At 37.5% G+C, this 22,116-nt stretch overlaps 1 long non-coding RNA gene across 9 annotated transcripts in view; it reads left to right on the forward strand.

Annotated features, from left to right (window-relative positions):
- The window catches only part of LOC123538457 (uncharacterized), a 30,462-nt gene that overhangs the window by 3,989 nt on the left and 4,357 nt on the right, over nucleotides 1–22,116 (forward strand). For 5 of the 9 annotated variants that reach the window (XR_008368509.1, XR_008368510.1, XR_008368508.1 and 2 more), the window contains exons 2-8: nucleotides 434–578; nucleotides 1,296–1,389; nucleotides 1,933–1,993; nucleotides 9,757–9,842; nucleotides 10,539–10,613; nucleotides 11,051–11,163; nucleotides 13,693–13,792. This is a non-coding gene — a long non-coding RNA (uncharacterized LOC123538457). Of the gene's footprint in view, nucleotides 1–433; nucleotides 579–1,295; nucleotides 1,390–1,932; nucleotides 1,994–9,756; nucleotides 9,843–10,538; nucleotides 10,614–11,050; nucleotides 11,164–13,692; nucleotides 13,793–15,724; nucleotides 15,839–22,116 lie in introns of all 9 variants that reach the window. The other 4 variants (XR_008368506.1, XR_008368512.1, XR_008368511.1 and 1 more) reach the window with 4 other exon arrangements.

Raw genomic sequence — 22,116 nt, forward strand, 5'->3', positions numbered from 1 at the left:
CTCAGTTGCCCAATAGACAAGTGAAATATTTGAAATGTTTGAAAGATCCCCAAAAATTACCCTATGGGCAAGTGCTCAACAGAGTTAAGCCGACCCCTGAGGCAGAATTTTCTTACGACATAATTTCATGTTTACAAAATAACTTTCTCAAATTATGGAAAAAATACTACTATACAGAGATCAATACTTTCGAAACAGTGTAAATAATCTGCAGAACTTGTAATGAAATATTACGGATGCATGTCTTTAAATTCAGACAGGACATATTGTTATTCTGAGAAGGAAATTTTTAACTGTCTGACATTGTACCAAGGAGCAGTCAAGAAGAAAGATATAAAAAAAAATTTATATACACAGTGCGTACAGCTGCTTTGCTGTGCCTTATATACAGAAGAATTTCCATTATAGACTTCTCATTAGCATCCATTTACAGATATATCAATATTGATGAACATACATGTAGAACATCAGACTTGTAACATTGGCAGCCTGTACCTTCACCAGAACAGACCAGATCCCTTACAAGACAGGAAGTGTGTGTCCAGCAAAGCATTCAATGGTTGAAGCTCTAATATCAGGTAACTTGTAAAGCATTTTTGTTAGATCTCCAGCACTTAATCAGGCATTCTAATGTATGACTGCACTGCCAAAAAGCTTGGCCACCTCTCCTTCCTGCATTATGCTGAATGGAAACATTCTGCTGCTGAAATGCCAAGCAAGAAGGTGGTTCTGGATCAGACTGATGTGAAACCTCCAGAGCTTTTGTCAGTGTATGCAAATATATTGCACTGGTCACAAAGGCAGATTCACTTGACGCCAGCAGGCTAAAGGTTATAACGCAAATGGAATTTAAGGGTCAGTAAGTGCTGAAGTGTCAAGTTACACAAAAGTCCTTTCAGTAATAGCCAAATAAAGCATGAATACTCTAATTAAACACCCTGAATAATATTCTAGATATATTCTGAACTTTGAATGTAGGGGTCTCCATGGCCGAGTTGTTAAGGTTGCTGACTTCAGATCACTTACCTCGCGTCGATGTTGGTTCGAGCCTCACTCGGAGCATTGAATTCATGTGAGGAAGCTATCCAGGTGGATTGCGGAAAGTCAGTGGTTCTACCCAGATGCCCACTCTTGATGAAATAATGCACAGAGGATTTTCATGCACAATCAGAGCTAGAAAGTCCACATATGATCTGTAATTTTGTCGGTGCAACGTTAAAACCAAACAAAATAAATAAATAAAATGAACTTTGAATGTGTTATAGGCTGGCTCATGTAGTTATTATACATTATAGCTTGGGTGGAAAGAACAATGAAGATACAGAACAGACATAAGTTAATGAGATATGATAAACTGGAAGCTCCATGAGGATGTTATACAAGAATATGGTAAGTGGACTTGATATTTTGCTAATAGGTTTTAAGCTAGTGAACAGAAAATCTAAATTCCTGTACGAGTTTAGGTCACAGGATAACAGTCTGGCTTTATAGCTGCCTCATTTGGACATACTTACATGTCCAGTCATCTATAAATAAATTAAAAAATCCTTGATGGTTTCCTTGAATGAAAGATGCTTGACTTCATAGAATGACTGCTGCTGTTCCATTTTAGGTGACAAAATTAATATAGAATATATTTTTTAATATTATACTGTATGTATACCACACTTGGGAAAATAAAATAAAATGGAACGAAAGGAAATTTGTTTGTTTCACGTGTGTTACATCAAAATATCTTTAACATTTGGACATCAGAACTTAAGTTTTTGCTTGTAACTGCTTGTAAAACTATTATATCTGATGTTCCCTTGATGAAAGATATTTTGAACTTACACTGAAACAACCAAATATCCTGTGAATACTTTTGATAAATTATGTTGCTACAATAACCTAACATGAAGAAAGTGGGGGTTTTATAAATTGTATTTTCAGGTTGTAAGTGGTGTTAGTACAGACACAGAAGAGAGAAAGCGGATAAAAATCTGCAGTTCAGGTATGAGTTGTTACAGTTAGAATGAAATATGATAGAAAAGTGATTGTAATTTGTTCTGTGTGAGTCTGCTACAGTTTTGTTAGTCTCCTGCTAATTCCTAGACAGATTATTAGGATCACAGGTACTTTTCCAGCATTCTGTCAGACTCCATATTTTTGTCCTATATGTAACATCCTAAGACAAAGGCCAATTCTCAAACAACTTGGAACAAATTTTGACCATATCAAGGTGCCTTTCAAGTTCATAACCCAGAGCTGTACCATGAAGTTCAAGGTTACAATAAACTGACATACATCAGTGACTATTATATATCTTGGCCTAAATATAAGACACATTTTGTAAGAGAAGTTAGTTGATAAGCCAGTAGTGTCGGTCTTTACCGTCCTGGGGGATCAGTTCTTATAGTTACTTTTGACAAGGTAAACAAACCAGGATGTAAAAAATTGAACGATGGTAGCTTTTTATGTTTTTAGCTCACCTGTCACAAGGTGACAAGGTGAGCTATTGTGACCGCTTGATGTCCGCCGTGCGTCGTCCGTCAACAATTTCTAAAAAAATTTTCTTTATGAAAACCACTAGTCAGAATTACACCAAACTTCACAGGAATGATACTTGGGTGGCCCCCTTTCAAAATTTTTCAAAGAATTGAATTCCATGCCGAACTCTGGTTGCCATGGCAACTGAAAGAAAAAACTTTAAAAATCTTCTTGTCCAAAACCACATGGCCTAGGGCTTTGATATCTGGTGTGTAGCATCATCTAGTGGTCCTCTACCAAATTGTTCAAATTATCCCCATAGGGTCAAATATGGCACCACCCGGGGGTCACATGGTTTATATAGACTTATATTGGGAAAACTTGAAAATCTTCTTCTACAAAACCACATGGCCTAGGGCTTTGATATTTGGTATGTAGCATCATCTAGTGGTCCTCTATCAAGATTGTTCAAATTATTCCCCCGGGGTCAAATGTGGCCCCGCCCCAGGGGTCACTTGATTTTACATAGACTTATATATGAAAAAAAGTTTAAAAACCTTCTTGTCTGAAACCACAACACTTAGACCTTTGATATTTGGTTTGTAGCATTGTCTTATGGTCCTCAACCAAATTGTTCAAATTCTACCACTTGGGTGAAAAGAGGCTCTGCCCTGGGGGTCCCAAATTTTATATAGACTTATATAGGAAAAAGCTTTAAAAATATTTTTGTCTGAAACCATACAACGTAGGCTTTTGATATTTGGTATGATGCATTGTCTAGTAGTCCTCTACCAAAATTGTTCAAATTATGCCCCTGGGGTTGAAAGAGGCCCCGCCCTGAGGTCACTTAGTTATTATGTCAGTTATATACAGAGCTCCAGATAAAAACTGAAAGTAAAACTGTGTAAACTAAAATGACATATTATATTCAAATCAATTCATCGATGGAAGTCAGTTAGATTTAACATAATAATGCATTACATGTCGTTCTTTTACCATATATGACAAAAAATGTGTACAATATTCCAATTAATCGCACGGTTATAAAACATTGTTTCTTTTTGCTCTCGGACATGCTGACAATTAAACAAAATGTCAAATACGTAACCGCGGCGCTAATTGGCTGAATACAATCAACTGTAGTGTATCGGATAATTATGTCTCCCCCAGGAGACATATTGTTTTTGTCCTGTCCGTCCGTCCGTCCGTACGTCACACTTCATTTCCGAGCAATAACTGGAGAACCATTTGACCTAGAACCTTCAAACTTCATAGGGTTGTAGGGCTGCTGGAGTAGACGACCCCTATTTTTTTTGGGGTCACTCCGTCAAAGGTCAAGGTCACAGGGGCCTGAACATTGAAAACCATTTCCGATCAATAACTAGAGAACCACTTGACCCAGAATGTTGAAACTTCATAGGATGATTGGTCATAAAGAGTAGATGACCCCTATCGATTTTGGGGTCACTCCATTAAAGGTCAAGGTCACAGGGGCCTGACCATTGAAAACCATTTCCGGTCAGTAACTTGAGAACCACTTGACCCAGAATGTTGAAACTTAATAGGATGATTGGTCATGCAGAGTAGATGACCCCTAACAATTTTGGGGTCACTCTGTGAAAGGTCAAGGTCACAGGGGCCTGAACATTGAAAACCATTTCTGGTCAGTAACTTGAGAACCACTTGACCCAGAATGATGAAACTTCATAGGATGATAGGTCATGCAGAGTAGATGACCCCTGTTGTTTTGGGGGTCTCTTCGTTAAAGGTCAAGGTCGCAGGGGCCTGAACATTGATAACCAGTTCCGATCAATAACTTGAGAGCCACTTGACCCATAATGTTGAAACTTCATAGGATGATTGAACATGCAGAGTAGATGACCCCTGTTGATTTTGGGGTCAGTCTATTAAAGGTCAAGGTCACAGTGGCCTGTTCATGTAAAATCATTTTTTGGAAATAACTTGAGAACCACTTGACCTACAATGTTGAAACTTAATAGGATGATTGGACATGCGGAGTAGATGACCCCTATTTATTTTGAGTCACTTGATCAAAGGTCAAGGTCACAGAAGCCTGAACAGTGACTTGAGAACCACTAGGCCAAGAGTGTTGAAATTTAGCAGGATGACTGGACATGCCAAGTAGATAATCCCTATTGCAGCCAACCATCAGTGTCTCTTTGACTTTTGCTCCTGACCCCTTTTGACTTCTTGCCTATAGGACTTTGCATTGGGGGAGACATGCGCTTTTTTACAAAAGCATTTTCTAGTTTGATTTGCTTCACACTTCTCGGGAAAATCTCACAAGTACCTGAAGTAGGCAGAGCTTACATTGTGCTAATGGCGTGTGTTTCGTGTATTCCACACTCATTTGACACAGTGCAAATTGTCAACAGTCGGGACAGCGTTGATTTACTTGATTAGTGCAACTTGGCGCAGACATGCAATTCGGCTCGATCTTCCTTTGAAATTTGTAATACTGTTTACATGTTGTACTGATGCAACCACATTTTAAAATAAATTTGTATATGATCCCTAACAAATTCGTAATTACAAAAATACAGCCCTTTTCTGGAGCTCTGATATAGGAAAGATACTTAAAAAATCATCTGATCCTATTTCCAAGACTGTTTGATTATAATTACCTGATGACCCCAAGTAATATGATGTCACTTGACTGTGACCTTGACCTGCTGACCTACTTCTTGTTTTTAGCTCACCTATCACGAAGTGACAAGGTGAGCTATTGTGACCGCTTGATGTCCTTCGTCAATCGTCAGTCGTCCGTCAACAATTTCTAAAAAAATCTTCTTCTTGAAAACCACTGGGCAGAATTACACCAAACTTCACAGGAATGATCCTTGGGTGGTCCCCTTTCAAATTTTTTAAAAGAATTGAATTCCATACAGAACTGGTTGCCATGGCAACCGAAAGGAAAAACTTTAAAAACCTTCTTGTCCAAAACTACAGGCCCTAGGGCTTTGATATCTGGTGTGTAGCATCATCTAATGGTCCTCTACCAAAGATGTTCAAATTATCCCCCTAGGGTCAAATATGGCCCCGCCCCAGGGGTCACATGGTTTATAAAGACTTATATAGGGAAAACTTTGATAATCTTCTTGTACAAAACCACATGGCCTAGGGCTTTGATATTTGGTATGAAGCAGCATCTAGTGGTCCTCTACCAAGATTGTTCAAATTATCCCCCTAGGGTCAAATATGGCCCCGCCCCCGGGGTCCCAAGTTTTACATAGACTTATATAGGAAAATTTCTTAAAAAATCTTCTTCTTAAAAACCACTGGGCAGAATTACACCAAACTTCACAGGAATGATCCTTGGGTGGCCCCCTTTCAAAATTATTCAAAGAATTAATTCCATGCAGAACTGTGGTTGCCATGGCAACCGAAAGAAAAAACTTTAAAAATCTTCTTGTCCAAAATTACAGGGCCTAGGGCTCTGATATCTGGTGTGTAGCATCATCTAGTAGTCCTCTACCAAAATTGTTCAAATTATCCCCCTAGGGTCAAATATGGCCCCACCCGAGGGGTCACATGGTTTATATAGACTTATATTGGGAAAACTTTGAAAATCTTCTTGTACAAAACCACATGGCCTAGGGCTCTGATATCTGGTGTGTAGCATCATCTAGTGGTCCTCTACCAAAATTGTTCAAATTATCCCCCTAGGGTCAAATATGGCCCTGCCCCAGAGGTCACATGGTTTATATAGACTTATATAGGGAAAACTTTGAAAATCTTCTTGTACAAAACCACATGGCCTAGGGCTTTGATATTTGGTATGAAGCAGCATCTAGTGGTCCTCTTCCAAGATTGTTCAAATTATCCCCCTAGGGTCAAATATGGCCCCGCCCCTGGGGTCCCAAGTTTTACATAGACTTATATAGGAAAATTTCTTAAAAAATCTTCTTCTTAAAAACCACTGGGCAGAATTACACCAATCTTCACAGGAATGATCCTTGGGTGGCCCCCTTTCAAAATTATTCAAAGAATTGAATTCCATGCAGAACTCTGGTTGCCATGGCAACCGAAAGAAAAAACTTAAAAAATCTTCTTGTCCAAAACCACAGGGCCTAGGGCTCTGATATCTGGTGTGTAGCATCATCTAGTGGTCCTCTACCAAAATTGTTCAAATTATCCCCCTAGGGTCAAATATGGCCCTGCCCGAGGGGTCACATGGTTTATATAGACTTACATAGGGAAAACTTTGAAAATCTTCTTGTACAAAACCACATGGCCTAGGGCTTTGATATTTGGTAAAACAGCCTCTAGTGGTCCTCTACCAGGATTGTTCAAATTATCCCCCAAGGATCAAATATGGCCCCGCCCCTGGGGTCCCAAGTTTTACATAGACTTATATAGGAAAATTTCTTAAAAAATCTTCTTCTTAAAAACCACTGGGCAGAATTACACCAAACTTCACAGGAATGATCCTTGGGTGGCCCCCTTTCAAAATTTTTCAAAGAATTGAATTCTATGCAGAACTCTGGTTGCCATGGCAACCGAAAGGAAAAACTTTAAAAATCTTCTTGTCCAAAACCACAGGGCCTAGGGCTTTGATATCTGGTGTGTAGCATCATCTAGTGGTCCTCTACCAAAATTGTTCAAATTATCCCCCTAGGGTGAAATATGGCCCCACCCCGGGGGTCACATGGTTTATATAGACTTATATAGGGAAAACTTTGAAAATCTTTTTGTACAAAACCACATGGCCTAGGGCTTTGATATTTGGTATGTAGCATCATCTAGTGGTCCTCTATCAAGATTGTTCAAATTATCCCCCTAGGATCAAATATGGCCCCGCCCCCGGGGTCCCAAGTTTTACATAGACTTATATAGGAAAAAAGTTTTAAAATCTTCTTGTCTGAAACCACAACACTTAGACCTTTGATATTTGGTTTGTTGCATTGTCTTGTGGTCCTCAACCAAAATTGTTCAAATTGTACCCCTGGGGTGAAAAGAGGCACTGCCCTGGGGGTCCCAAGTTTTATATAGACTTATATAGGAAAAAGCTTTGAAAATCTTCTTGTCTGAAACCATACGACCTAGGCTTTTGATATTTGGTATGATGCATTGTCTAGTAGTCCTCTACCAAAATTGTTCAAATTATGGCCCTGGGGTTAAAAGAACCCCGCCCTGGGGTCACTTAGTTGTTATATGAGTTATATAGGAAAAATACTTAAATCATCTGATCCTATTTCCAGAACTGTTTAATTATAATTATCTGATGACCCCAAGTAATATGATGTCACTTGACTGACGTTGACCTGCTGACCTACTTTCTTGTTTTTTTAATATACAGCCTTGAAATTTTGATGACATATAGTTTTGCACACAAATCGTAAAACTGAATTTCATTGACCATGAATGTGACCTACTGACTTTCTTAATATTTTATCATCAGTTTGAGATTTGAAACATGTAGCTTATATTACTTAGGTGAGCGATACAGGGTCATCATGACCCTCTTGTTTAAGATACACCCTTGAAATTTTGATGACATACAGTTTTGCACACAAATAATAAAAGCTAAATTTCATTGACCATGAATGTGAACTACTGACTTTCTTAATACATGTATTTTATCATCAGTTTGACATTTGAAACTTGCAGCTCATATTACTCAGGTGAGTGATCCGGGGTCATTATGACCCTCTTCTTAGAAAATCCTGGTTAAAAGTTTTGCGTGCATTATTAAAAGACATATAGATTTGAATTTTCTTTTTTGGATCAATTATCAACCGCACTGGGTCAAGTCCCATAGCTCTGTCATGTATTTTGGGCAAATTATACACCCTTTCCTTTTGGACTTTGAAAATCCTGGTTAAAGTTTTACATGCAAGTTACTATCTCCAAAACTAATGCAGATATTGAATTGAAACTTTACATGTCGTCTTCAGGGCTATAAAACTAGTTGATAACATCCAGTCCCATAACTCTGACCAGCATTTTGGCCAAATTATGCCCCTTTTGGACTTAGAAAATCCTGGTTAAAGTTTTGCGTTCAAGTACATACAGTTATTACTTAAAGGCATATATATTTGAAACTTATTTTTTATTTTTCTGGAGCAGTTTACTAACCTTACTGGATCAAGTCCCATAACTCTGACATGTGTTTTGGGCAAATTATACCCACTTTTGGACGTAGTAAATCCTTGTTAAAGTTTTACATGCAAGTTACTATCTCCAAAACTAATGCAGATATTAAATTTAAACTTCACATGTGTCTTTGGGGTTATAGGACCAGCTGATAGCACCAAACCCCATACAACTCTGACCTGCATTTTGGCCAATTTATGCCCCGTTTGGACTAGAAAATCCTGGTTAAAAGTTTTACATGCAAGTACATACTTACTTAAAGGCATATATATTTGAAACTTATTTTTTATTTTTCTAGATCAGTTATCAACTTCACTAGATCAAGTCCCATGACCTTGACGTGTATTTTGGGCAAATTATGCCCCCTTTTAGAATTAGAAAATTCTGGTTTAAATTTTGCGTGCAAGTTACTATCTGCAGAACAATGCAGATGTTTAATTGAAACTTCACATGTGCCTTCGGGGTTATAAAACTAATTTATTGCATCAAGTCCCATAACTCTGACCTACATTTTGGTCAAATTATGGCCCCTTTTGAACAAAAATTCTTGTTAAGTTTTGCATGCAGTTACTATCTCCAAAACTATTGCAGATACTGGATTGAAACTCTATAGATATTTTAACTTTTGGGGTAACATTTTCCTGCTGGGACAACAATAGTTGAGCATTGGCTGTCTTACGGACAGCTCTTATTGTCTTTACTTTTAAAGCTATATACAAACACTGATTGACCTAAAAAGGTATTTAACACTTTTGCCATTATGGTGAATCTGGGTCATTTTCAAATACTGGTACGTACTATTAGACCATTTATGGTGGTCATTTTCAAATAGACCATTAGCGTTGTATAACTAAAAAATCTAAACGGAGGTGAATATCTAAAGTCTTGATTGGGAGCTTCTGTTAGCTGTCTTTTCCTTGTGTTAATTTCCAGTACATCCAACATGTCATCAAATTCCTGTCATTTTCATTAAATGTTAGAAACTTAGAAACATTCAAAATGAAGTAAAACTAAAGGAAAAATACTTAGCCACTTTTTACTGTTGCATAGATTTGGATTGGTGAATTATTAGACTTTTTAATGAACTGTTTTTTTACATAGAAATTATTCAAGTGAACACTTAAAAATCAATATTTTGTTACAAAAAATATACTTCTGTCTTATTTTCAGAGGGATGAAAATCTGATCTGATACTTTGTTGTGAAAAGGGTAAAATTCATATGGAACTCTGAAGAAGACAAATACCAGAAACTTAGGTAGGTTGATTATTTCATGGCTTCATTAATCAGAATATGAATTTTTCAGAGAAATATACAGTGTTTCAGAAATATTTTTCACTGCAGTGCAATTTTCCTATTTGGTGTTCTAAACTAATTAAAAGTGACATCATTATATATATGACGTGATGTATGTTGCAGAAAGACACACATTTGTAATTATGCAGCTATATTAGTTAATTTTGAAACAGTGTTTACAAAGTGTTTTTGGCAATTCTAAAACCAAAGTGTTTTTGGAAAGTCTAGCATACTGTTTAGCTGTTACAACATGTTGCTGTAAATCTTGAGAATATAATCTGACTGCAAACAATGGTTGTAACAAGTTCCCCAGCAACAAAATGTATTTCGTTCTTGTCTATTGCTAAATCTTGATTTAAATATAGATTATTATGCACCTGTCAATATTTTGCCCGCCCGGGGGAGCGGCGGGCATACACGGGACTTTAGACAGAAGACTTTAGACAGGCGGGAATTTGACAAACATTTGATGTACCAACCAGGCTCTAGGGTGGGATTTAGACAAAAAAGGTTGTCTCTAGGGTGGGGATTTAGACAACAAAATTTTTGAAATGTCAAATTCCCCTGGGTGAGCCCGCCGCCCCCCCGGACGGGCAAAATATTGACAGGTGCATTATTATCCAGTTATAGATTTACTCTTCTGTTCTTGTATTTCAGAGGGTTAGAAGTTAACAATACATGTTCATACTTCCATGAGGCGAAAGGTTTGAGCTGCGAACACCAAAGCAAAAGGTATTATTCCTTGTCAGTTTTTATTTTGTTCTAAAATGATAATAATAAGAACGACTTTATTTTATGTGGATAACATATTTGGTGTTTAACCAATTTTCAATATGTTCCACATTATTAAACAAAAAATACAAAATTAATTACAAAATTTACAAATCAGAGAACAGTAATGATTGATAAATATACAGCTGTACAGCTGAGAAACAAACTTGAAAAGAAAGTTTAATAATGAACAAATGTAGCATAAAACACAAGAAGATAATAAAAGAAACAGCAAAGGCATGCATATATACATATATATTACAAACTTAAGAAAATTTTGCTTAAACCATGAAATTACATATTAAAATTGGTAGTCCCAACTTGAGAGTACTTCCATTGAAGGTATGAGTTTTTGAAGTGTATCTGAATTTCAAATATTTGCTGGAATGACATTCCAGATTACAGGTCCAGAGTATGATAGGGATTTGCAAAAGAATTCTATGTGTGGTTTGGGGACAGCCAGGTTAGCATCATCTCTGGATCTAAGTTCAAGCTCACATGAATTTTGCAGGTACTGAAATTTATGTTCTCCATAATTTCTTTAAAGAACATCTATGACACCAAGCCAATTTCAACCATACATCCCAAGAATGTTCCTTTAGTTTATACATAATTTATTTTAGGTCGATTGTGAAGGAAGTTTTACAACTTAATCACTCTCGACACCTCATTCCTGATGGAATCCATCGTCACGAGGGTATGAGAGAAGAGGCCAGTTTCTGCCCTTTTAATGCTGAGCGCCAAGCAAGGGAGCCACTGGTACCATTTTTCACGTCTTTGGTATGACGCGGCCGGGGATGGAACCCACAACCTCCCGCACTCGAAGCGGACGCTCTACCACTAGGCTATCGAGGCGGTTGATGTTCCTTTGATTGTCACATTTCAGATTCCTTCAAATCTAAGTCAGCCTTTGAGAAGTTTTGTTGCCATGGCAACCAAAAGGAAAGGCTTTAAAATCTTTTTTACCCAAAAACTGCTGGTATGATTTAGAAATAAGTCCTCGGAAATGTTCCTTGGGTAACCCACTACTAAATTCTTTCAAGCTTCCACCCACATTCCCCACCCCCTCCACCCCCATTCTCCCAAACCACCCCAACCCATACAGAGCTTAAGATAGAAATGCATTTAGAAGACTTCTTCTCATGTACTGCTTGGCAGATCTTTACCATCATGATAGGGTCCTCTCCCACATTTATTCAAATGGGGGATGAGGTGCTAGGCCCTTTTTAGGGGACCACTAAAGCTAAAAATAGAAATATCTTTTCATTAACAGCTTGAAGGCTCTTCATCAAAACTTTGTCTGTAGTATCTTAATAAGGTCCTCTCTCAAGTTTGTTCAAATAGGGTCCATATCCCCTTTAGGGTCACTAGAGCTAAAAAAAGAAAAGTGTTAAAATGATTTCTTTTCCTCAACTGTTTGGTGGATCGCATGAAACTTGGTCTGTAGTGTCATTATAGATCTTCTTCCAACTTTATCTAAATAGTGGCACTTGGCCCCTTTTAGGGGCTAATGGTTTATACAAAACACATTTATTACCATTTATGATTCAGTATGTCATACATATATTCAAGGTCAGCAACAGAGGTCAACTGTGGCTCTCGTATTAGCTCGACTATTCGAAGAATATGGGAGCTATCCTACTCGCCCCAGCGTCGGCGTTAGCATTAGCGTGAGCGTCACACAAATGTTAAAGTTTACGTACCACCCCAAATATTTTCAAAGTCCATTGAGATATTGCTTTTATATTTTGCATACTTGTTTACCATCATGACCCCAGTCTGTAAACAGAAGGAGGCAACTCTTTCAAGCATTTTGACTGAATTATGGCCCCTTTTCGACTTAGAATAAATGTTAAAGTTTGCGTACCACCCCAAATATTTTCAAAGTCCATTGAGATATTGCTTTTATATTTTGCATACTTGTTTACCATCATGACCCCAGTCTGTAAACAGGAGCAGACAACTCTATCAAGCATTTTGACTGAATTATGGCCCCTTTTCCACTTAGAATAAATGTTAAAGTTTGCGTACCACCCCAAATATTTTCAAAGTCCATTGAGATATTGCTTTGATATTTTGCATACTTATTTACCATCATGACCCCAGTCTGTAAAAAGGAGGAGGCAACTCTATCAAACATTTTGACTGAATTATGGCCCCTTTTCGCTTAGAATAAATGTTAAAGTTTGCGTACCACCCCAAATATTTTCAAAGTCCATTGAGATATTGCTTTGATATTTTGCATACTTGTTTACCATCATGACCCCAGTCTGTAAACAGGAGCAGACAACTCTATCAAGCATTTTGACTGAATTATGGCCCCTTTTCCACTTAGAATAAATGTTAAAGTTTGCGTACCACCCCAAATATTTTCAAAGTCCATTGAGATATTGCTTTGATATTTTGCATACTTGTTTACCATCATGACCCCAGTCTGTAAAAAGGAGGAGGCAACTCTATCAAGCATTTTGACTGAATTATGGCCTTTTCACTTAGAATAAATGTTAAAGTTTGCGTACACCCCAAATATTTTCAAGTCATTGGATATCTTTGTCATACTTGTTAGCCATCATGACCCCAGTCTGTAAAAAGGAGGAGGCAACTCTACCAAGCATTTTGACTGAATTATGGCCCCTTTTCAACTTAGAATATGCTTATTGTGATGTTAAAGTTTTACTCATAGCTTATATTATACTATCAAGCACTGAGAATAGTTTAGCGTGCTGTCAACTGACAGCTCTTGTTTTTTTACTTTTAGTTTATTATGTTTTTAATAATAATAACAACTTTTTTTATGAGGCTTCACATTTGGATTATCTAATATTCCATTTTGGCCTAAAGATATCAGTACTTGATATATTACAATATTTACAAAGGATGTATATACAATGTGGTAACACAGAACCTTGACATTGTCTATAATTACCACATTATCATTCCCTGTACCCACATTATCATTCCCTGTACCCACATTATCCCTGTACATCTAGAACTTTTTAGGCTTTAATAAACACTGGAAAAAATGTCTCTTCTTTTGAAGTGAAATGTATGAAGTTCAGTTGTAATGGTAATGAGATGCAGGTCTTTGACCTACATGGTGAGGGAAACAGTGTATGGCATTTTTGGAAAACATGTATTAGGTAAGTAGATCATTAAATTTTGTATTTAGAATCATTTTTCACTAATTCATCTGCACTAAGAAAAAAGTAAACTTAAAAAAAAAAACAAGTAAAATTTTATATAGAACCCATTTTACAATTGAAGGGAGGTAACCCAATTTTGAAAAAGAACACTAAAATCCTCTTGCTAATTTGATATGTTAGTCAACTAGTTTTTAGCTTGGCAATAAAGCTGTTTCACTGACCTATCCATCAATTTACTTGACAGCTTCTGTGTCCATATCTTAGATTTAGTGAAGATTTTATATGTAAGCTGATGTCACATTTGGGAATTGATAATACTTTGCACACTGTTCACTGTGATAATCTGACATGCGGAACTCGGGTAACATAACTCCCTTTTGGGTTTTTAATAAGTTATGGCTGCCCACTTAGCTCAATAAGAAGAGTGCAGATCTATGTATAGTGAGGTTATAAGTTCAGTCCCCTGGCTTTTTGCATGTTCTCCATGACAATTTGATAAAAGACATTGTGTCTGAAGTCATTCTTACTTCACCTCATATTCATGTGGGAAAATTAGCAATTTTTAGATCTCCTGAGCACAAAGTGCTCAAATGTGAGCTTTTGTGATCGCCCTGTGTCTGTCGTCGTCCATCGGTCATCACCAATTTGACGGTTAACACTCTAGAGGTCACAATTTTGGCCCAATCTTAATGAAACTTAGTTTGAATGTTACCCTCAATACAGTCTTGGACAAGTTCGATATTTGGTCATCTTGGGTCAAAAACTAGGTCACAAGGTCAAATAAAAGGAAAAGCTTGTTAACACTCTAGAGGTCCTAATTTTGGCCCAATCTTAATGAAACTTGGTCAGAATGTTACTCTCAATTAAGTCTTGGACGAATTTGATATTGGGTCATCTTTGGTTAAAAACTAGGTCACCAGGTCAGATCAGAGGAAAAGCTTGTTAACACTCTAGAGGTCACAATTTTGGCTCAATCTTAATGAAACTTGGTCAGAATATTATTCGCATTTAAATCTTGAATGAGTTTGATATTGGGTCATCTGGGGTCAAAATCTAGGTCACAAGGACAATTCAAAGGAAAAGCTTGTTAACACTCTAGAGGTCACAATTTTGGCCTAATCTTATTGAAACTTGGTCAGAATGTTATCCTCAATAAAATCTTTGACGGGTTTGATATTGGGTCGTCTCGTGTCAAAAACTAGGTCACCAGGTCAAATCAAAGGAAAAGCTTTTTAACACTGTAGGGGCCACATTTATGACTGTATCTTCATGAATCTTGGTCAGAATGTTAATCTTGATAGTCTCAAGGTCTGGTTTGATTTGTTTGTTTGTTTGTTTTGGGTTTAACGCCGTTTTTCAACAGTATTTCAGTCATGTAACGGCGGGCAGTTAACCTAACCAGTGTTCCTGGATTCTGTATCAGTACAAACCTGTTCTCCGCAAGTAACTGCCAACTTCCCCACATGAGGTCTGGTTTGAATCTGGGTCATTTAGGATCACCAGGTCAAATCAAAGGAAAAGCTAGTTAAAACTGTACGACCGTATGGTAATGAAACTTGGTCAAAATGTTAATCTTGATGATCTATAGGTCAAGTTTTAATCTGGGTCAGGTGAGGTCAAAAACTAGGTTACTAGGTCAAATCAAAGGAAAAGCTTTTTAACACTAGAGGCCACATTTAAAACTTTATCTACATGAAACTTAGTCAGAATGTTAATGTTGATGATCTTTAGGTCAGGTCTGAATCTGGGTCATGTGGGTTCAAAAAGTAGGTCACCGAGTCAAATCAGAGAAACAGCTAGTTAACACTTTAGAGACCACATTTATGACCATATCTTAATGAAACTTGGTCAGAATGTTAATCTTGATGATCTTTAGGTCAATAGGTCAGGTGAGTGATACAGGGCCTTCATTTTCCTCCTGTCTTTCAGAGAACAGGTTTGTACTGGTACAGAATCCAGTTAGGTTAACTGCCCGCCGTCACGTAACTGAAAAACTATTGAAGAACTGCGTTAAACCCAAAACAAGCACACAAACACATACATGTAAGTAACTTATGCTTAAGTTTTTAGCTCAGCTATATGAAGTGTAAAGAGAGCTATCCCATTTGACCTGGTGTCGGGGTCTTTCAGTGTCCCCACCTTGGTTTTTTTACACTTTCTCTTTTTATACGCATGTTTAAAAAACGGGACGTATTATGGGAACGCCCCTGGCGGGCGGGCAGATGGGCGGGCAGCGTCCACATACTTTGTCCGGAGCATGTCTTCTTCATGCATGGAGAGATTTTTACGAAACTTGGCACAATTCTTCACCATCATAAGATGGAGTGTCATGCCAAGAACCAGATCCCTAGGTCTAAGGTCAAGATCACACTTAGAGGTCAAAGGTCAAATTCAAGAATGACTTTGTCAGGCGCATATCTTCTTGCATGGAGGGATTTTGATGTAGCTTGGCACAATTGTTCACCATCATGAGGCAGTGTCATAAGCAAGAACCAGGTCCCTAGGTTTAAGGTCAAGGTCACACTTAGAGGTCAAAGGATACAAGAATGAAAACTTTGTCCGGTGCATTTCTTCTTCATGCATGGAGGGATTTTGATATAACTTGACACAAATGTTCACCACCACAAGACGAAGTGTCATGTGCAAGAACCAGGACCCTAGGTCTAAGGCCAAAGGTCAGATACAACAATAACTTTGTCCGGAGCATTTCTTCTTCATTCATTGAGAGATTTTGACTTGGCACAATTGTACACCATCATGAGACGGAGTGTCATGTGCAGGTCCCGGCTTCAAAATTACACTGGGACCCCGTTACAACGCTGTCGTCGGGGTTCAAGGTTCGAGACCCGCGGATCTAGCGGGGTTAAATTTATAACGCGGGTTGATCATATCAGCGGTATATGCAATACCCCACCCACCGGTAACGTATTTTGGACGCTGTTTTATGTTAATAAGAAATAAGAATCGTATAAAAGGGACATTTATTTACCTTAGATGCTACTGAAAAATACATTAAAAGAATTATAACGCTGTGTCATCTTCTCATTTTGTCGTGATTATAAAAGAAAATTTGATTTGTGTATCCCGGAAGTAAACATATATAACGCTGTGTGAGGAATGCGCGGTCGTGAGAATTACATATGCACTGCAATTGCACTGGGGGTTTATGTAACTAAAAGAGAAACGCGGACAGTCTTAAAAAAATAATTTTGAATAGATTTACATGAAGGAAATCGATAAATAAGATAGAAATTTTTTAAATCAGCGTCGTTGATATACGATATTAAAAAGGGAGCACATTCTCAGTAAGGCTTTCAGTGCCTCGAATCTTCGTTATTTCCGATGAATTGAGTGTGATGATTACGAAAAACGGTCGCAGTTTATTACAAAATTCGATTTTTTATTCACTCAAGTGATCTCGTCATCTGCTTAATTGGTGCAAACTTAAACGGTTTGATAGTTGACTGACCAATGTTACACGCTTGTTATTCAAACAATCTAATATTGACACGGTACTGATTGCATAATTGTCACATGTCTACATGTATTGAAACTTAAACAAAGGCGATACGCAAACAAGTAAGCTAGCAGACGATTATTGATTTTTGTGACAGTTGTCATGGAAAGGTGTTAAAGTACACAGGTACTTGTAGTTTTAACGCTGGTTATGATCAAATTAAGTAACATCCGCGGATTTTTTTTTTTTTTTTTTTACCCTCTAAAATTTGGGCGCCAAGGCCATACAGCGTTATACCGAGGACCGCGGTATATCGAGAAGCGTTATAACGGGTTTCGAGTGTACTTCCCTTTGTTGTTACTATAAACAGCTTATATTGTAACTTTTTCTTTACTAGTCGTAGGGAAAAGTCAAGACCACTTTTCTGTAGTACAACATGCATGTTACACCCCATTCTGAGGTGTATTTTGACCTATCTCTACCTGGTAAGATTTTTGTGTGGACTTTTGTGGGGTGGGGGCGGGGGGATTTTTTTTCCTTTTTTTTTAAAGATTAACTTCCTTTAGTTGTTACTATAAATAACTTACATTGTAATTTTTTAATAAATGACCATAGGGAAAAACCAAGACCACTTTTCTATGGTACAAAATAGATGTTCCTTTCAAATTTTAGGTGTATTTTAAGGTATCTCTACCTGGTAAGGAGTTTTATTGTAGATTAAGAAAAACAAAAGAATTACAATAATTACTAATAAAACATTGTAAACAACCACAAAATAAAATTCCATTTGCAAATACAGGTGCTAGAGTAAAGAAATTTGCTGTGACGGGCATATATTGTGGCATTCTAGCACTCTTGTTTCATCATATCTCTGTAATTATGTCTCCCACCACACAGTGGTGTGGGAGACATATTGATTTACTCCAGTCTGTCTGTGTGTGTGTGTGTGTCTGTCACAAAGCTTGTACGCACTGTAAGTCGGGCTTTTCTCATCCGATTTTCACCAAACTTGAACAAAATGTGTTTGACCATAAGACCTCGGCCAAGTTCGATAACTAGCCAAATCGTTTCAGGCGTCTTGGAGTTATGGTCCTTGAATTACCAAAAATCGGTCTTTTTACTCTTGTCCGCACTCTAATTCGAATATTTCTCATCCAATCTTCACCAAACTTAAACAAAATGTGTTTGACCATGAGACCTAGGCCAAGTTCGATAACTAGCCAAATCGGTCCAGGCATTTTGGAGTTACGGCCCTTGAATTATCGAAAAATTGGCAATTTTACTCATGTCTGCACTCTTAATCGAACATTGCTCATCCGATCTTCCCCAAACTTGAACAAAATGTGTTTGACCATGAGACCTTGGCCAAGTTCGATAACTAGCCAAATCGGTCCAGGTATTTTGGAGTTACGGCCCTTGAATTATCGAAAAATCGGTCTTTTTACTATTGTCCGCAATCTACGTAAGTCGAACATTTCTCATCCGATCTTCACCAAACTTGAACAAAATGTGTTTGACCATGAGACCTTGGCCAAGTTCGATAACTAGCCAAATCGGTCCAGGCATTTTAGAGTTACGGCCCTTGAATTACCGAAAAAATCCGTCTGTTTACTCTTGTCCACTCTCTAAGTCGAACATTGCTCATCCTATCTTCACCAAACTTGAACAAAGTGTGTTTGGCCATAAGACCTTACCCAAGTTCGATAACTAGCCAAATCCGCCTAGGCACTTTTCATTTATGGCCCTTGAATTACTGATTGGATCCACTCATCTAGACCATCTAATTGGATCCACTCGTCTAAAACATCTAGAGAAACTAACATTTTTCATCATCTAAGGGGCAGTTGTGGGAGACATGCGCTTTTCTCAAAAGCATCTCTAGTTACTTGATGGATTTGATTCAAACTTTAAATAGTTATTCCTCATCGTCATCCACAATCATCTGACATAGGGCCATAACTCTTGCTTCAGTATTTCATGATTTTCACTTAGATTTTCAGGTTATAGGTTTGATGCACTTTCACTTTATCTCTGTCATTACTGAATGGATTTGATTCAAACTTGAAATAGTTGTTCAGCATCATCACCCACATTATATGACACAAGCTGCATAACTCAGACACAAATTTTTCATGAATTATTCCCCCTTTTTAGCTCACCTGTCACAAAGCTTTTGTGATTGCGCAGCGTTCGTCGTCCGTGCGTCCGTAAATTTTTGCTTGTGATCACTCTAGAGGTCACATTTTTCATGAGATCTTTATGAAAGTTGGTCAGAAATGATAATATCTAGGTCAAGTTCGAAACTGGGTCACGTGCTGTCAAAAACTAGGTCATTAGGTCAAATAGTAGAAAACCTTGTGACCTCTCTAGAGGCTATATTTATCATGGGATCTGTGTGAAAGTTGGTCTGAATATTCATCTTGATGTTATCTAGGTCAGATTTGAAACCGGATCAACTGTGGTCAAAAACTAGGTCAGTAAGTCTAAAACCTTTTGACCTCCCTAGAGGCCATATTTTTCAATTGATTGTCATGAAAATTAGTCAAAATGTTCATCTGGATGATGTCTAGGTCAAGCTTGAAACTGGGTCAACTGAGGTCAAAATTTAGGTCAGTAGGTCTAAAAATAGAAAAACCTTGTGACCTCTCTAGAGGCCATATTTTTCAGTGGATCTTCATGAAAATTGGTCAGAATGTTCACCTTGATGATATCTAGGTCAAGTTTGAAACTGGGTCACGTGCGGTCAAAAACTAGGTTGGTAGGTCTAAAAATAGAAAAACTTTATGACCTCTCTAGGGGCCATACTTTTCAATGGATCTTCATGAAAATTGGTCAAAACGTTCACCTTGATGATGTCTAGGATAAGATTGAAGCTGGGTCACATGCTTTCAAAAACTAGGTCATTAGGTCAGATAGTAGAAAAACCTTGTAACCTCTCAAGAGGCGATATTTATTATGGGATCTGTATGAAAGTTGGTCTGAATATTCATCTTGATGATATCTAGGTCAGTTCTAAAACTGGATCAACTGCGTTCAAAAACTAGGTCAGTTGGTCTAAAAATAGAAAAACCTTTTGACCTCCCTTAGAGGCCATATTTTCCAATGGATCTTCATGAAAATTAGTCAGAAGGTCAGATTCGAAACTGGGTCACATACGGTCAAAAAACTAGGTCAGTAGGTCTAAAAATAGAAAAACCTTATGACCTCTCTCGAGTCCATACTTTTCAATGGATCTTAATGAAAATTGGTCAGAATGTTCACTTTGATGATATCTAGGTCAGCTTTGAAACTGGGTCATGTGCCTTCAAAAACTAGGTCAGTAGGCCAAATAATAGAAAAACCTTGTGACCTCTAGAAGTGATATTTTTCATTGGGTCTGTATGAAAGTTGGTCTGAATATTCATCTTGATGAGATCTAGGTCAAGTTTGAAACTGGGTCAACTGCGGTCAAAAACTAGGTCAGTTGGACTACGTTGTCCGTGTGTCTGTGGGTAAATGTTTGCTTGTGACCACTCTAGTTTAAGATCCAGCCTTGAACTTTGGATGCCATGTACAGTTTTGCACACCAATCTTTAAACTGTCTTTCAGTGACCATAAATGTGACCTACTGATCTACTTTCTAATATTTTAGCATCAGTTTGCTATTTGAAACATGCAGTTCAGTATACTCAGGTGAGCGATTCTGGGTCATCTTTACCCTCTTGTTACTTAGAATTGTTGGTAAAAGTTTTGATGCATTTTCACTCTTATCTCTGTCAGTAATAAGGATTTGATTCAGACTTAAAATAATTTTTTAATGTCATCACCCACATCATATGACACAAGGTGCATAACTCTGGCACCAATTTTTCATGAATTATGCCCCCTTTTTCCTAAGAATTTCAGGTTAAAGTTGTGCTGCACTTTCACTCTATCCCTGTTATTACTGAATGGATTTGATTCATACTTAAAGTAATTGTTCAACATCATCACCAACATCATATGACACAAGGTTCATAACTCTGGAACAAATTTTCATGAATTCTTCCCCCTTTTTACTTAGAATTTCAGGTTAAAGTTTTGATGCACTTTTACTCTATCTCTGTTATTACTGAATGGATTTGATTCATACTTGAAGTAGTTGTTCAACATCATCACCCACATCATATGACACAAGGTGCATAACTCTGGCACTAATTATTATGAAATTGGTGCCAGAGTGATGCACCTTGTGTCATATGATGTGGGTGATGCATTTTCACTATATTTCAGTTATTACTGAATGGATTTGATTCAAACTTGAAGTAGTTGTTCTACATCATCACCCTCATCATATGACACAAGGTGCATAACTCTTGCACCCAATTACCACTTTGACAGTTTTAAGAACTTTCCAAGTAGTCTTAATGAAGAATTAGGTAGCTCTATCATCTAAAAAAAAAGATTTTTTTTTTACAAACATTTACTAATAACTTCCTGTCGTAATTATCAAATACTTTAATCCTAATTCAAATTAAAAGAGAGAAGTGTTTTTGTCAGTGCAAACACATGCTGATGAAATGCAAACATGGCCTTCTGTATTTTTTAGCTCACAAAAAAGGCTCAGGGTGAGTTATTCTAAACACCCGGCGTCAGTCATCTGTAAACTTTTACTTTAAACAACATCGCCTCATAAACCGCTAGGCCAATTTCATCCAAACTTCACAGGAATGTTACTTTGTTCAAAGAATTGAATTCCATGCAGAATTCTGGTTTGCAACCGAAAGGAAAAACTAAAAATCTTCTAAAAAAACAAGAAGCCCTAGAGCTTAGACATTTGACATGTAGCATTGCCTAGTGGACCTCTACTAAAATTGTTCAAATCATGACCCTGGGGTCAAAATTG

The sequence above is a fragment of the Mercenaria mercenaria genome, chromosome 18, assembly GCF_021730395.1.
Source record: "Mercenaria mercenaria strain notata chromosome 18, MADL_Memer_1, whole genome shotgun sequence".
In the NCBI taxonomy this organism is placed as follows: domain Eukaryota; kingdom Metazoa; phylum Mollusca; class Bivalvia; order Venerida; family Veneridae; genus Mercenaria; species Mercenaria mercenaria.